A 16667-nucleotide genomic window follows, 5' to 3' on the forward strand; every position below is an offset into this window, starting at 1 on the left:
AAATGGACCAAATGATTTTTACAACTTCTTCTAGAATTAGCCTCATGCGTGTTCACAACTGGGGGGAAAAATGGAATTCCTTAAAGGAGAACCTTGCACTAAAAGCAGTGACTCTTGCTGTAGGAACACACCGGCAACCTTCTTAATACCATCCTCTTGAGTTATCCCTTATAAGCCTATGGTTCCTGACTAACTCTTGCCACTGCCATCATGTTGACTTCAGAAGATTTTGAATATCCCCAAGCTCCAGATGGACACAGCCCTTGCTCTACTTCTCTTGAATATGAGGAAACAGGCAGAGAGTAGGAAGCATCCAGAACAAGCATTTGTGAGTTATAACTTATTCTCCTACTAAGTCTAAGTCCCCCACTATCTCCAGGAATAAAATAGCACAGTTGAACAATTTTCACCTGTCTTTACAGACACCTACACTCCTCAAAACCTAGGATCAGAGAGAACGAGAAAGGCTCAACGTTTTTCACCAACTGAGGCTTGCCTTCTTCTAGTCTTCTCTGGACACTCAGCCTATACTCAGATGAAAGACAGCAAAATGAACTTTTGAGAAGATTCCACTCTTACTTTCTACCCTCCCTTCACCAATTCAAGTCTCATGACCCAGGGAGACTCAGAACAGTAGTCACATCACATTAGTAAAAAAGTCACAGTAACCACAGCATTCACACAGGGCAGGGTATAAAACAGGCCATTATTACAGTTTGGTCACTGCTATTATTAAGCTGCATTAGGATTAGTGTTGGTAAGAAAAAAAAACTTATTTAAGAGCAGGTTAAACAAAATAAATGAAGTAAAACAAGTTCAGAAGTATGTGAATCAAAGCTAATATAGCAGCTTCACAGTATCAGTCTCCAGATTTTTCCATCTTTCTATTCCACAATCCTTAATGCATAGTACTCGTTCTCAATAGAGTCTCATGGCCCAATATAGAGGATAGAGCTACAGCTAATATATCCATATTCTGTGTTGGGAGGAAAAAAGGGCCTATGTCAAATATCTGCATTCCTTCTGAGACGTTTTATGGCACAGTGGCCTAGCAACTAAAGTCCTTGCCTTGAATACACCGGGATCCCATATGAGTGCCAGTTCTAATCTGGCAGTCCTGCTTTCCATCCAGCTCCCTGCTTGTGGCCTGGGAAAGCAGTCCAGGACAGCCCACATGGGAGACCTGGAAGAAGCTCCTGGCCCCTGAGTTTGAATCGGCTCAGCTCTGGACTTTGCGCTCACTTGGGGAGTAAATCATTGGATGGAAGATCTTCCTCTCTGTCTTTCCTTCTCTCTATATATCTGACTTTGCAATAAAAAATAAACAAATCTTAAAAAAAAAAAAAGAATCTTGCCACACTTACCCTAGGGCACACTGATCAGCAAGAGAGAAGGGGTCTTCTGTCTCATCCCGGTAGTTCACACGACGGAAGAGTCACTAAGAGATGCTAGGAACATCACTGCCAATGGAAGAAAGAAGAGCAAATAACCGGGTCATCCTTGCAAAGACAATATACACACAAACACACTCAATTTACACACAATCCGGTTTAGACACGATCCACAAAAGTGCTACAGTACATGCTGGTGCTCAGATAAGCAGAAAGGAGGGAGGAAATCAAAGGACTGATTTTAGCAAAACATTTAACTCTGATCAATTCTTTTGTTTTGTCTTCTATAGATCAATCTCCCCCTACACACTTAAATCCTATCTCACCCTTAATATAATAGAGGGCCAATTTTTTAATCAAAAGCCATTTTTAGGATCAAAGAGAAACATATTTCTGGGCAGATAGTATGTTAGCTACATCTTGTAACATCATATGGTAAAGAGTATTCAACTACAATTACAGACGATGGCCCCTGAAATTCTCAAAAAATCAAATGCCTCCAAATCTGGGGGTGGGAGGGGAATTAAATCTTTTTTTCTTCCAGGATATTTTCTCAAGTACTAGCGGAAGTGCTAATGAGAGACAGGCCTCCTTGCCATCCAGTGACAAATGTAATAGGTCACATGAAACCACAGAAAATGAGTCTATTTAAAAATGTCAGATACAACACTAAAGGAAAACTCAGTCATGTATTTTTTCCTCTTGATCATGGTCTAATAGAGACAATTCAGAGATGATTTCTTCTGAACTTGGTGATATTCATGATTGAAATAGTGTTGCTAATGATAACAATGTGCAGAATCATTACATGGAAAGTACTAATAATGCAAATCAGATGTTTCAGTTTCCCTATACATTATTTTTCCTAGACATATTTGATTCCTCAGAGATTAGCATACTAAAACTCAGATTTGTCCTAACAGAGAATTCTGAATTTATAAGAACAACATCAGACAACTCAAATTTTCACTGATGCCCATTTTGCCACGTAAAATAAAGAATATAAAATACAGTGGGTAAGAAACCAAAAAAAAAAAAAAAAACCACCATTTTGAAATACCTTTGACATTTTATTTTTTCCTTCATCTAAATGAGGCATAAGGTTAAAGCAATTGTGAAACTGCACAAGTATTTGCCAAATCAAAGCATGAAAAAAGAATATTTTCTTCTTTTTCCACAGAGGAATTTTTTTAAAGCATCTTCATATCTCACACTGTTCTTATATGTGTTACAGAAAACTATATTTCTCCCATGAGACATTTATAAAGATGCATTGTGTTGCTATGATTGTAGATTATTTCTACTGATTTTAAGTAGTAATAAAAATAAGAACTTAAAATTCACAAAAAAGAGGGAGTATCTCTTTCCTCATATTAGTAAACATAATCTAGTAGGAATAAAGAGAGCAGATTTCCTTAAAGAATCAGAGTTAGGTGCTGGCTTCTATAGCACATACAACAAACAGTTGGAATAGGGGGACTTTGTAGAACAAAACTGTGGCAGGAAACAAATCATTCCTATGTCACAAATATGTCATAAAAGCAAAAACGCAACTATAAATTTTATAATGGAAATTTTAAAAAATTATATTTGAGTTTATTAAGATGTGCTCATACCTTGTTTAGAAAAGTTACTATTCATATTTAGGTATTCATAATATACGGTGTGTTATTATCTATAAAATATAATAAAGCTAGATATAATGGTTATACCCCATAATTCAGTACATGTATGTTTCAAAAAGTTTTGCTATATCTTATTGCATTACAAAACCTCAAAATCTCAGTCTATGATCACAGGTTATTTCTTATTCCCACCACATAAGTTCTGATGGTTGGCTATATCTCAGCTCCACATCTGCTTCATTTTGGGACCCAGGGCAAAGTTACATCCCATCCTGGTACATGCTGATCTTGGGGCAGAGAGACAAGCAGAATAGCAGAATTCTACATTGCAAAGTCCAACAAGGAACCATCTGTTAACATTCCACTCTCTAAAACAAGCTGTGGCCAATCTTGAAGTTGGTGGTGCACAAACTATGATCTATCACTGAGAAAAGCATTAAATCATTGAGATAACTTTAACATTTAAGATATTTTCTGTAAAAATATTTTTTCAAAGGATAGGCCATTCAATTACCTCCTTCATAGGACAAAGATGGTTCAACTAGACAAATCTGTTTATTTATTGATTGACTTTATCAGTGTATCTGAGTACATCAGAAACATGGCATATAAGCAAAGCAAAATCCACAGAAAATTTAAATTTATAAATAAGATTTTAGTTTAAAAAGTGCTGAGAAAAGCAGAATCATAAATCACATAGTATTCAATTATCATTCTAAAATAAGAAATGCATAGAAGTAGTGGTTAAAAATAACCATTGCCAAAAACACATTAAATACATATATAAATATAAATCAATAGGTCATCTACTAAAACGGAGAAATGTTACCAAAAAAGTTCAGCAGTTGGAAATGATAGTTAAGTAACTACAAGTAAAGGAGAAATTGAAAGAGCAATAATGAACATTTTATTCAACTGTAAGCAAATCTGAAGATTTGAACTAAAAAAATGATTTTAGGAAAAAGCAAATTACTGGTGCTTGCAATATTATATAAGTTTTCCAAAGCCAATAAAATTAAAATAAGAAATATTTCTAAATTATTTTAAACTACTATAATTTTGAAAGGAAGACACCCTAAGAGCCACAAACTAATCCCTCTTAAGAATATCAGTATGAAATCTAATATAAAATATTAGAAAACAGGGCCCGGCGGCGTGGCTTAGCGGCTAAAGTCCTCGCCTTGAACGCCCCGGGATCCCATACGGGCGCTGGTTCTAATCCCGGCAGCTCCACTTCCCATCCAGCTCCCTGCTTGTGCCCTGGGAAAGCAGTTGAGGATGGCCCAATGCATTGGGACCCTGCACCCGCGTGGGAGACCCGGAAGAGGTTCCAGGTTCCCGACTTCAGATAGGCATGCATCAGCCCGTTGTGGCTCACTTGGGGGGTGAATCATCGGACGGAAGATCTTCCTCTCTGTCTCTCCTCTTCTGTGTATATCTGGCTGTAATAAAATGAATAAATCTTTAAAAAAAATAAGAAAACAGAATGTGGCAGCATGTTAAATAATTCCTAATGAATTTTTGTATCCCTGAGGGGAACTCCAAAATACAACTGTTGCTGGCTACAAGTTCCTCAACTGAGTTTATTTCAGAGTTTTCCCTCCATATGAAAGAAGTCAAAGCAGAAACACAGCAAAAGTTGCAAATTCAAGAAATAAGTCAACTCAACTAAAACACAAAATATGTCCCAAAAAGAAGCTCAAGACAAATAAAATAAAACATCTTAACAAAATTTGGTCATCTTTTTGTAATTTCAGGACACATAGAAGGTGGTATCAGGGTGGGCTTTAGTTGAATATCCAAAAGCAGCTCGCACTTGGGGGTAGAGTTGGGTATCATCTATTTCCTTGATCTTTTCTTGGAAATATTGGAAATACGGTGACAGGTGTATGATGAAAGTGGGAGTGCCTGCTGTGGCAATTTTATTATAATGACACAAGGCCACCAAAGAGACATACCCTACAGCCATACTGGATATTTCTACTTGGTGCTAGTTATATAGTCACAACACTATGGTTTCTAGTATACAAACAGTTCGGGGCCTAGCTGGTGCACGTAACGGGAGGGTTGGATAGTACACATAAGGAAAGCTGTCATTCAGGCTAGGCTGGGTGACCCCAGCTGCCCCACCACAGCTCACCCCAGCCCCCTGGAGGGTGGCACCATCAGAGCCATCTCCAGGCAGGCAGCAGCAGCCATGTGGACTGCTCAGAGCTGTCCAACCTCAGCTCCTTCCTCTGGTTTCCTGCCTTCCCACATCAGTACTCTTCCTTGTCTTTGGAGTCTGGAAAAAAAGGAGGAAAAAAAAAAAGACTAGGAATTAAGCATGAAGATGAAATGTCATATTTCTATCTAATAAAGACTATAATGGAGTCTGTTGAGTATCGAAGGAGCCTGCAAACCAAATCCCAGACTGGATAGACTTATCAACAAGATGGGATGTACCCAGGTCATCACATTGTGGAGAGGCTAAGCCCTCCTACTGTTAGAGGCAAGCTGATTCCAAGATGAAGAAAACATATGGGAGGAATCAAGATGGCGGAATAGGGTAAGGACAGTTTAAACGGACAGAGAAATATTTGCCAGTGTGAAGAAAGGGCACATTCCAGGAAATAGGAGAGGCCAGAATAACACCAGAGGGGTACCTGGAGCCTGACAGACACAGGAAAGTGGTGTGTGTGTTGTGTTGCAGTGACTGATACTCCAGCAGCATTCAGGTAACAGCAATCTGTAAGTGCTTCTCATTGTTGATATATAGTAACTGTGAAATGGAGACTAACATATCCAGATGTGAGGATACAATGTAGTATGCATCTTCACTTCCAGACAAAGATGGACTTACAATGAAACTGTTTACTATTTCTTGACAATAGGATGCTGGACTCTCTGCCATTGTCCATGCCCGCAATGATGGGCATATGACTGTATATGAAGAACTATACTTTAGTAATGATATAGGGGAACTTGGGGTTGGGGCGATTGGGGAGGGGATAAGGGAAATCCCAGGAGCCTATGGACTGTATCATAAAATGATAATAATAAATAAATAAAAAGATTTTTTTAAAAAAGAACACATATGATTTAAGCATTTAGAGGTTTACACTTCCAATCTTTACCTGTCAGGCCAGCCACTCCACTTTCCCTGAAGAAGAGTAAGAAAAAGGATTGCCAAAGGCCAGGAACAATACATTCATTGAGATCCTTCAACATGAAAAAGAAACACTGGAAGTGGAAAATGTATTCTAGCTTGTTGGTTTTGTTTTTCAACAACATTTGCCGTAACCATTACGTGATGGTGCATGCCCTCAAGAGGTAGCCTCATTGGTGGCGTCTGTTCCTGTCCTCACAGAGCCATTACACCAGTGATGACTGTGCTCATCCTTTGGGAAGGTACTGGACTATGGGGGATGCTGCTCCCAGAAGATTATGTTATATTCACAGCTGAAATTTTATTCTTCATTGTGTTTTCCATTTCTAAATGTGTCCTTCCTCATCTGTCTAAAACATCACATCACTGATTCTGGGATTCTGAGATTACATGACCACATCAAGTTGACCATGAATGAAAATGGGACCTTAGAATGAATTTGAGCTCTGTGTTAACAAGGTGACTTTATTTTGGTGATTAAGAGCAGTACTGTGGGCCTGGCACAGAAGCCTAGCAGCTCAAGTCCTCACCTTGCACACGCTGGGATCGCATATAGGAGCCAGTTCTCATCCCAATGACCCCGCTTCCCATTCAGCCTTGAGACCCTGCACCCACATGGGAGACCTGGAGGAGGCTCCAGGTTCCTGGCTTCTGATTGGTGCAGCTCTGGCCATTGCAGTCAGTTGGGGAGTGAATCAGCAGATGGAAGATCTTCCTGGATCTCCTCCTCTCCTTATGCCTTCCTTTCCTATAAAAAATAAATATAAATCTTAAAAAGAGCAGTAATGTGAAAAGGAAGGATACTGGAGATTTTCCTAAAGGTATCCAAACCCAAAAAAGCAAAAACATAGCAGAAAAAGCCTACAAGAATTTTAGTAATAAGCACTCCAAAGCTTAAAATCTACCTAGTTATCATTTATTTGTTTTTCAAAACAGAAAAGGGCCAGAGCCTTTACGTGATGGATTAGTGTGTGCTGTAACCAATTACCATAAATGTAGTGGCTTAAAACAATACAACCTGTTTATTTTATAGTTCTGAAGGTTAGAACTTCAAAATCAGCTTCAACGGGTCAAAAGTAAGGTATTGGGAAGACTTGCCTTCCTTCTGGGAGCTCTAAGCAGAACTTGTTTCCTTGCTTCTCTCAGCAATTGGCTGCCTGATTTCTTTAGTTTGTGGACCCTTCTTCCACCTTTCAGCCAGCGGCAGAGCCGCCTCCGACCCTAACTACTGCCTTCACCACTGCATTTCCTCCCCTGCCTGCTTCTGATGAGGCTAAATCGTCTCTAATTCTGGCCCTCTTTCATGGCCCCTTGTGATTACACTGGATCCACTTGATTCCCCTATAGAAACCCACTCCCATTTCAAGATCCGTAAAACATCTTCATCACATCTGCACAGTTCTCTTGCCATGCGATACAGCGCGTAATAAGTTCTGGAGTAAGGACACAGACATGTTTGGGGCGGGGATTATTCAGTCTACCACAGCCAGATCGATGGATAACATGGAAAAGTATTTTGACCTATGAAAAAAATTCCGTTTTTATTTTACTGGGGAATACAAAGTCTCCATTAAAAATAAAAAGAAAGATTCGTAAATGTCCTAGAGCACAATAATTAGTCCACTAAAACTTTATTGAATGAAGCAGTTAGTTTCTGAGAAATCCAATAAAACGGGAACATACTGTACTCTAAGGGGATACCCGTTCACAGAAATCCCAACCTACTTTGTTTTTTCATTTTTCCTATCTTTATTCTATCCTGTCCTGCCATTAAAAGCTTCTTTTTGGTATGGCTCCTCAGAGGGGACTAAAGGAACACCTAATGGATTAAAATATTTGGAGCCTCAGTTACACTAAATGTGAAGAACTACCTTGAAAGTCTTAAAATAACAATATTGCTTTGGCATTTTAATACACATATGTATATATATATGTGCAAATGTGTACACATGTTTTGGATAATTTTGATGGCTAGAATATTTAAATATTGATGTTTATGAGATTTTTTTAAACTCATTCTTCTTATAAGCCAAGTGTTTCTATGGGAGCAGTACTATCAGTGACCCATGTTTTAGCAATAAGCTCCAAGTCTCACAGCCAAAGTACTGCCTTAAGGATCATGTATTTTCTAGATCTGTGTATAATTAATTGACAAGAAAAATAGTTTAGTAATAATAGTATAACTGTCAGTTTTTAGCTATCATCTTTATCTTACATACATTTTTAAATATACTCTCACAAATTCATCTTGAGGCTTTTTTAGGATAAAGTTTTATGTGAGACTGTTTTCTTGATCTAAAGTATTCAAAGAAGAATTAATATGGATCTCAGAATACAGCTGGTATCATATGGTGGCTGCTGCATTAAACAACTGCACATTGAAAACGTTTACAATTATCTCCACTTACAAAAGTACAAATAAAAAATTATTTTTTAAAACATTTATTTATTTTATTACAGAGTCAGATATACAGAGAGGAGGAGGGACAGAGAGGAAGATCTTCCGTCCGATGATTCACTCCCCGAGTGAGCCACAACGGCTGGTGTGCGCCGATCTGAAGTCGGGAACCTGGAACCTCTTCCGGGTCTCCCACGCAGGTGCAGTGTCCCAATGCATTGGGCCATCCTCAACTGCTTTCCCAGGCCACAAGCAGGGAGCTGGATGGGAAGTGGAGCTGCCGGGATTAGAACCAGCGCCCATATGGGATCCCAGGGCGTTCAAGGCGAGGACTTTGGCCGCTAGGCCACGGTGCAGGGCCCAAATAAAAAAATTATTAAAGAAGGAAAGCCATTGTTCAAGTCACCAATATTTATGCCTCATATCCCTAAAATATTCATCAAAGAGAAATCTAAGTTGTCTTTAAAATCTTGATTTTCTTTTCTTTTACTTCTTTGCTTTCTCTTCCTCTTGTTCCTTTTTAATTAATTAAACTACTTTTTTATACTGTTTACATAGTTGATTATACTGGGAAGGGTTGAGGATTATGGGAAAGTGGGTGAAACCATTGCTTCCAAGTTTTCTTTTTCTTCCTCCCATATCTTGGGAAGGGAGAAGTCACATCCAGCTTCCCAACTGCCTCATTACCTAGGGATGGGGAATGGCCACCAGATGTCATCCCAGGGTCCCCAGTATGGAGCACAGTCTGAAAGTTCTGCTTATATGATTTCAATAGTTCTGAAATGCCTTCCATCTTGCCAATCCAAGGATGAGGAAATCCTTCCAAGGTCCACTGGCTGACACAGTCCGCCTTAAGAGTCTCCATTTGCCCAGATACTTGCAGCCAGTGGCTGGTAGAGTTGATGAATTTGTTCTTCCCTGCTTCCTCTGCTATGGTACCAGATTATTCTGCAGACACTAATGAACTGCCATATCCTCCATGTGCATCTGGGCATGCTGTCCACTGCTCCATCTTATCTACTGAGAAGGCCCAGTTCTGACACATGCACTCTACAGTCAGACCACAGATCTCACATTCTCCCCATGGCTGGATTTCTGAGTCCAGTGGGATTACGTCATCTGAAGTAATCCCAGACTTGATACTTGTGTGTGCTTGACAGCATGGGGTCTGGCTCAGTCCTTCACCCACATCTGCCTATGCACTACATTGGTAGTTGCAGTTGCTGGGTCATTTCAGTCTCCTGCCCCATCTCTTACACAAACTAATGGATGCTGTGGCCAGTCCAACCCAGCCCACTACACACTCAGCTCTCACATAACCAGTGGGAGCTGCATGCTAGTGGGAGCAACCCCCGACAAACCCCACCACGCCCACTCACAGCCCTGGTTCCTATGCTTGCAAGGTCCACCAACAGCCCTGGTTCTTCTGCTCACCAGTGGGAATTGTAGCCCATCAGAGAGGTTCCCACAGTTTCCCTACTGGGCCCACTCCCAGCCCTGGATTTTGTACTCTCCAGGTGGTTCTGCAGTCCAGCTGAACAGGTTTTGACCCCAGTCCCTGCAGCTGTCAGCTGATGCTATGGCAAAGCTCAACTAGACCGCATCTACTCTGGCCCTTGCATACATCAGTGCGTACTGTTGGTTGGCCCACCCTGGCTCTCCTCCCAACCCAGTCCACATGCAGGCCAACAGGCATTGTAGCCCTGCCCAGCTTGATCTGCTCCCACTCCCAGTTCTCACGCTCACCAGTGATTATTAGTGGTCCAGCTGGGGAGCCAATGCTGCCCCCTACCAGGCTCACACCCATACCCCTGGGTCTCAAGTGGACTGGTGGGTGCTGCGGCCCAATCTGGCATGGCCCAATTCACCTTGGCATTTGCCAGCAGGTGCTGTAACCTGGCCCAGCTTGGCTATGCCTGGTTGCAGCTCATGCTGCTAGGTGCTACAGCCTAGCCCAGCTCAGCCAACCCCCAGTCACAGCCCTAATGCATTCTTCCCCCCTCTTCCTCTTTATTCATGCCCATGAGATGCTGAAAAGTTCATTACTATCTACTCTGACTCCTCCATGGAAGTGCTATTCATGGATGACAAACTCTTAAATCACGTCATGTTCATGAGATACTATTCTTAGTTCCTCTGCTCTACAACAGGCAACTCGCTTCCCTGTCTTCCATATTTCCCTGGCACTACAAGCTGCCACAGTGGGATCACTGCCCTACCTCAGGATCTGAAATTCTGTCACAGCTTCTGTAGGAAAAATTACTTCTTTTTGCTTATTGCTGAAGTCTTCTCTCTCCAGGACTGAGATATAGTTCATAGAGGCTGGAAAAGAAGTCTTTAATCCAGGACCATCACTCCCAATCCTGCCCTCAAGTTTCTCTTTTTCCAAATCCATGTAAAACATTTAACACAGAAATGTGGTACATAGTAAATATCACTACTCCCTCCTCCTCCACCCAAAAGACTCTGTGAGCATTGATCTTTAGGCTATGTATTAGCCTATTCAATACAAGTATCAATTTATATTCTGGGATTCCCCTTCCATCGATTGTTTCTTGCCACTTAGTCATGAAGTTACTCAGAAACCTTTTCACTGCCATGTCTTTGTGACCACGCCCAGACCAACAAGTGAAGGAACAGTCAGCCCCCAAGGTGTTATAATGAGTCCTCAGGCTCCCTGGGCACAGGATGAGATGTATCAGGCAGGGTGTTCTACCAGAAATAAGAAAGCACAAATGAAACTGGCTTAACCATAGGGCTTTCTTGGCTCATGCAACTGGCAAGTGCAGAGAAGGGCAGACTTCACACGTGGCAGATCAGGACCAGGTTCTTGCCTTTATTCTGGCTTGAATACAAACTTTAAAATGGGCTAGATCAATTAATTTAGCTCCACGGTTTGCCACTAACATGACTAGTATTTCCTAAAATGCATAGCTTTGCAGAAAAAAAATGTTAAATTTTATAGTAATTAAGTAACAACTCAAATGATACCATAAGAATAGTATCAAAGGAATATATGATTGGTTTATGATGATTCAGAAACTAGAAGCTATGAGTTCAAGAAGAAAATCAGAGGTATGTTAGAATTTAGTCTTCCAAAATTCAACCACCAACAACCACCCTAAATTTACTTCTTGGAAGCACTTTTCTCAAAATTATCTGAGGATTTTTTTTTTTTGCCTGCATGATACAAAATAATGCCATGGTGCTAACTAATCTCCAAGATGGCCCCAATAGTCCTACCCTCTATAATGATGCAGCTCTGTAATCTGTCAACATAAGAAGGGAAGTGATCTGTGCCATTTAGTCCTTTTACTGTTGATAGAACTGAATACTGCAGACTGGGTAATTTCTAAAGAAAATGAATTTATTTCTAGCAGGTCTGGAGCTCTGGGAGCCTAAGTTGAGGGACCACATCTGCTTTGCCCTTTCTTACCAGTGGGGACTCTGCTGAACCTGAAGCCACAAAGGATATCACGTGATGAGGTGGAGAAATACAAATAACTTGGCCTCTCTTCATGGGTGAGGGGGCCCACCCTGGCAGTTTCATGTAATCCTGATCACCTCCTAAAGGGCTCACCTCCATGTGCCATTACATGTGATTTGGGGGATTAAGTTTCAACATGAGTTTTGGGGAGCATCCACATAGCAGCTGTCACTGAGGGAGATGTATGTCAGTTGTGAGATTATGTTATAAATGACAAAAAAAAAATTGTGGCTTTCTGTCTCTCATATACACAGACACACACAGACTCTCTCTTTCTCTCTCCCTCTCTCTCTCTCTCTCTCTCTCTCTCAGAAAACTGACTACCATGAAGAGGCCCACTGGGAAAGAACTGAAGCCTCTGGCTAACAGTTGGAAAGGAACTGACCTGCTGACAACCACAGGATTGTGTAACAGATTCTACCTGTTGATTGCTGCCCCTCTCAGAGCGCTTCTCAGCAAACTTACAAAACCCCCTGAGACAGAACCTTTCAGCTGGTTGCTCTGGGGTTTCTAATCCTTAGAAGCCATGCGAGGTAACCAATGTTTGATTAAGCTGCTATGTTTTTGGTAAAATCTGTGATCATGGGGATGCTCCCCACTCTGCATATTAAACCAGACATTTCCGTCTTAACTCTCTGAATGACAGTTGTGCAGGCTAATATTTGAGAAGTGATAATCCCCCCATCTTCCAACAAATAAATAAATATACAAGGACTTAACATGGTTTCCAAGGACTGAACAGAACACAAAGTACAGGGCAATGCTGTCTTAACGTGAATTGGAAACCACTATCAAAAAGAAAATTCTCACATAAATGCTCAACAATACAAGCCTACCTGGAACAGGTGTTGAATGGGTTCTATAGGTTTCAAGGGTCTTTCCAATTCTGCAGTTGAGTGGTTACTTAACCATAAATTTACTGCATGCTGATCCTGTTTCAGACCCTATTCTAGACCTAGGAAATATAAGGATAAAATAAAGACATGATATTTGTCAAGTAGGATCTCACAATCTGTGCTACTGACATACAAATAAGTGTCACGACAGAAGAATGCACATGGTGATACAGTAATATAAACAGGAGACTTCACTACATCTAGGAACACCAGGGAAAGCCATTCAACAGTGGACATCATGTGGCAGAGTTAGCAGACAGAGAAGACAGAAGCAAGGGGAAGGAGAATTGCATGCTAGGTAAAGGAACAGCGTGCACAAAAGTAGAAAAACTTCCAGAGAATGTAGGCATTCCAGAAACCACAAGGAAATGAATAAGACATGGAAAACCATTAGAAGGTGCTCCAAGCAGTGCAGTTGTCAGGCAGAAAATCCTTAAACTAATGAGGACTCATCCAAGAGCAACAGAGCACAAAAGGGTACTTCAAAGAGTTTGTGAACATTAAACTTGAAAGGTAGCCGTACTTCAGTGTTGAAAAAGAAAAACTTTGGAAACCATGCATAACTTTTTCATAATATGCATTTTTAACAGCTATTTTGAATATCCCTTATGATTTCAAAATTAACTGCACCAAAACAAAACAGTATTTAGTTGCACTTTCCTGGAATTTCTTTTTTACATATGCTTCTAAACAAAGTACAGCCTAATGAGCCAAGTGACAGTGTGCAAGTTAGGGCCTTGGCTGTTATTCCAGCTTATTGCTAATGTGCACCATGGGTGGCAGTTGGTGACAGCTCGCGTAACTGGATCGCTGCCATCCACGTGGGAGACCTGGGTTGAGCTCTGGCCGCCTGGCTTAGGCCTCCTCGCCCTGGACATTGTAGGTACTGGGGGCTGAGGTGGGTTGGGGAGTATGCCAATCAGCAAATGGGAGATTTTTTTTTTTTTTTTGCATCAGACTGTGCCCTGTTTTTTATATATATTTTATTTTGAATTTTCAAATTTCATGGTACAACTTTGTATAGACTGGGATTCCCTCCCAAACTCCCATGCCCCAATAGATTTTTCTCATGTTGCTACAATAGTATAGTTGTTCATAGGAATCATAATTCTATCAGTCTCTTATTTAAGTGTGCCCCAACTGGCACATAATTGCTGGTACACTTCAAATAATTAACACTGAATTTCTCCTTGCCTCATTTTACACTGTGAGGAAAATAGAGAGAATACTGATTGGCCATAAAGTCTGGGAGGACAGGCTTGGTTTTCTACAGACTTACACCTGTCCCTGTGGTTAATATTTCTGGTACAGGGTTCAATCTAATCAGACATAAGTTCCTTGCAGCAATGAATCAGATATCTATGCAAGGATTGAAATGGTGCATTAATGAAACACATTCACGAACATCTGCACACAGACACTGAAGGGAGCAGTCTTCATGAGCGGTACACCTCCCACACATGACAGCATGGCTGTCAGTCACTTGTTTTAGGGATTTGTCCATTGCACTGCAGTGATGAGTTAATATATGAAAAGTTGACACAGTGGCTTTTTCTGAGTTCACTAAATACTATGTACCATATCTGGGGAAAAAGAGATGAGGCTGAACGATGGTACCTCCAGTGAAACACTGAATTCAAACGCAGAACTGTTTTTCTCTGAGGACCACTGATGCTCTGCGGGCTCATTAGTGCACTTTTCCCTCTAGCCTTATGAATATTATATTTTTAGGACATCTAGGAATAGCCACACTAGTGCTATTCCGTAATATCCATAAGCTGGGACTATCTGAGCAAACACAACGGCACCTCAGAAAGTTCAAGAAAGCAGAATTTTAAAGGCAAGTTTATGTTAATGTAAAAAAGTTGAAACCACGTGCCATTTTTCCACAAGACACACTTCCCGTGAACTTTCTGAAGACCCTCACACGCACGGATCCCTAGGCACCACGCTATCGCGCAACTCTTCACCTCACGGACCAACTTTTTTCACGCTGTTGGGGGCGGTGAGCACCAAGTAACTCCGAGGCAGGCATACTTGGCACCTCTCTTATGTGCGGCGTTTCAGATACGGGCATACTACCGCTAACGAACAGGTCAACCAAGAATACACCTTGGAATGTTCTCACAGAGGCCGAGAGAACCAACGGGAGAGAACAGAGAATGGAAAAGAGAGGAGGCCAGGATGCCAGACAATATGATGCACAGAAAATGAAACAGAAAGCAAAGAACCCCGACACCCTCGGCCCCCAGCCAAGTTTCGAAACCTAACTTCCTAAAAGCGGCAGGCACCACGGACGAGACTTCCCGGGAGCAGCGCGCGGCGCGGCGACGTGACGTCATCGGGAGGTGGAACATCCGGTCCGGCAGCGCCTTCCGAGGACCCTCAAAGAGCCAGTGGCCTTCTGGGCTGGCAGGTGAGGTTCGGGGTCCTGCGCTCGCGGGGGGGATTGGCCGAGGACCCCTCCGTGCTCGCTCTCCTCGCTGACTGCTAGCCGCCGGTGGACAGGCAGCCCGTGGTGGCGGAAATAACGGTGTGAGAGTTTAGGCTTTTCAGTATCGCTTGTTTCGGGGGCGGATCCCTGGGGCTACTTTTTCTGTCCATAGAGCTGAAGAACCAGTGTCCCCACTGCGAAGCAGAGCCCGCTTGGGCGGGAGAATGCCCTTGGGAGCCAGGGGCAGGACCTGGAGCGGCCGAAGTGGCCGGGAGCATAGCCAGCTTCTGGGGCTTACACGGCTGTACCCTCTCTTCCTCCTTTAAATGCCTGGGGGCTGTGCTTCCTTCACTGGGACAGGGTGCACCAGGCATGGTTTACTGCTGGAGTCGTCTCGAAATTCGTATCTTCCCATGACACCTCGCAGTGTCTGCAGCGCCACTCCCTGAGAGCTCACAGTTCATCATCTAAACACGTAGCCCCTTAGTCATTTCAGTTCTAAAAGCAGATAATTCCTGTGGAGGAAGATGGGTATAACAAAGGAACCCCATGGAAACTTAGAAAAAAGTCTCCAGCAAATGTACTCACCAAAGTTTTAATTCAGTTGGGTGTTTTCCTCCTGTTTCTACATAAAGATGGAAGATGTGCAGGCTTGCCGTGGTTCTTTCCAGCCGATAAGTTTTGGGGGCTTATCCTGACAACACATGGATGCTCCTTTAAATTTTTAAATTTTAATATTTCATGTTCTGCTAGCCTAAGGCTTTAAGTTATTGATCTCCTTTCAGCACATTGAATTCCCACGTCTACTTTAAATATACTTCATCCAAAAGGAAGTAGGTATATAATGTTTAATGAGTATATTTAATGTGGAAGTAGCTATACACCTAAAAAAAATCTTGGGTTTCATTGATGCTTCGAGGCCAAAAACCACTTTCTAGTGCATTAGAAATAGATTGTATATGTGATTACGATGAAGTTTGATGCAATGGTTGTTAGCTTAGGGGCTGCAATGGACTATGGAAAAAGGAAATAGGCCTTTGTCAAGGAAATTAGGCAAATCTCTCCTATGTGATAGTGAGGTACTGTCACCTTCATGTTTCCTCAGGGATATCGATGGATTCTGTATTATTCATATAAGCTCAGCTTTCTGACCCAATTGCACAGATTGCAAAAGAGGGATTAGTGTACTCATTCACGAATCATGTATTTCAGATAGCAAATTAGAACATAGAAGTTATTCAAAAATTTTAAAGTTGCAGCAGCAAAGATGACAGCACAGAGCCTTACT

General features: G+C 41.6%; 1 protein-coding gene and 1 long non-coding RNA gene across 2 annotated transcripts in view; one reads left to right on the forward strand and one right to left on the reverse strand.

Moving 5' to 3' along the window:
• Positions 1 to 1362: 1362 nt before the first annotated feature.
• On the reverse strand, positions 1363 to 15086 carry LOC131481035 (uncharacterized). Its single transcript, XR_009246001.1, has 3 exons — positions 14916 to 15086; positions 12886 to 13004; positions 1363 to 1460 (listed from the first exon to the last, which is right to left on the reverse strand). It is a non-coding gene; the product is annotated as an uncharacterized LOC131481035 (long non-coding RNA).
• A 144-nt stretch (positions 15087 to 15230) lies between these two features.
• Positions 15231 to 16667, forward strand: part of LDAH (lipid droplet associated hydrolase) — a 112274-nt gene continuing 110837 nt past the window's right edge. The window contains exon 1 of the mRNA XM_004582629.4: positions 15231 to 15361. The gene's annotated coding sequence lies outside the window, so the exon portion shown is untranslated. The remainder of the gene's footprint in view (positions 15362 to 16667) is intronic.

Source organism: Ochotona princeps, chromosome 8 (assembly GCF_030435755.1).
Source record: "Ochotona princeps isolate mOchPri1 chromosome 8, mOchPri1.hap1, whole genome shotgun sequence".
Lineage (NCBI taxonomy): Eukaryota > Metazoa > Chordata > Mammalia > Lagomorpha > Ochotonidae > Ochotona > Ochotona princeps.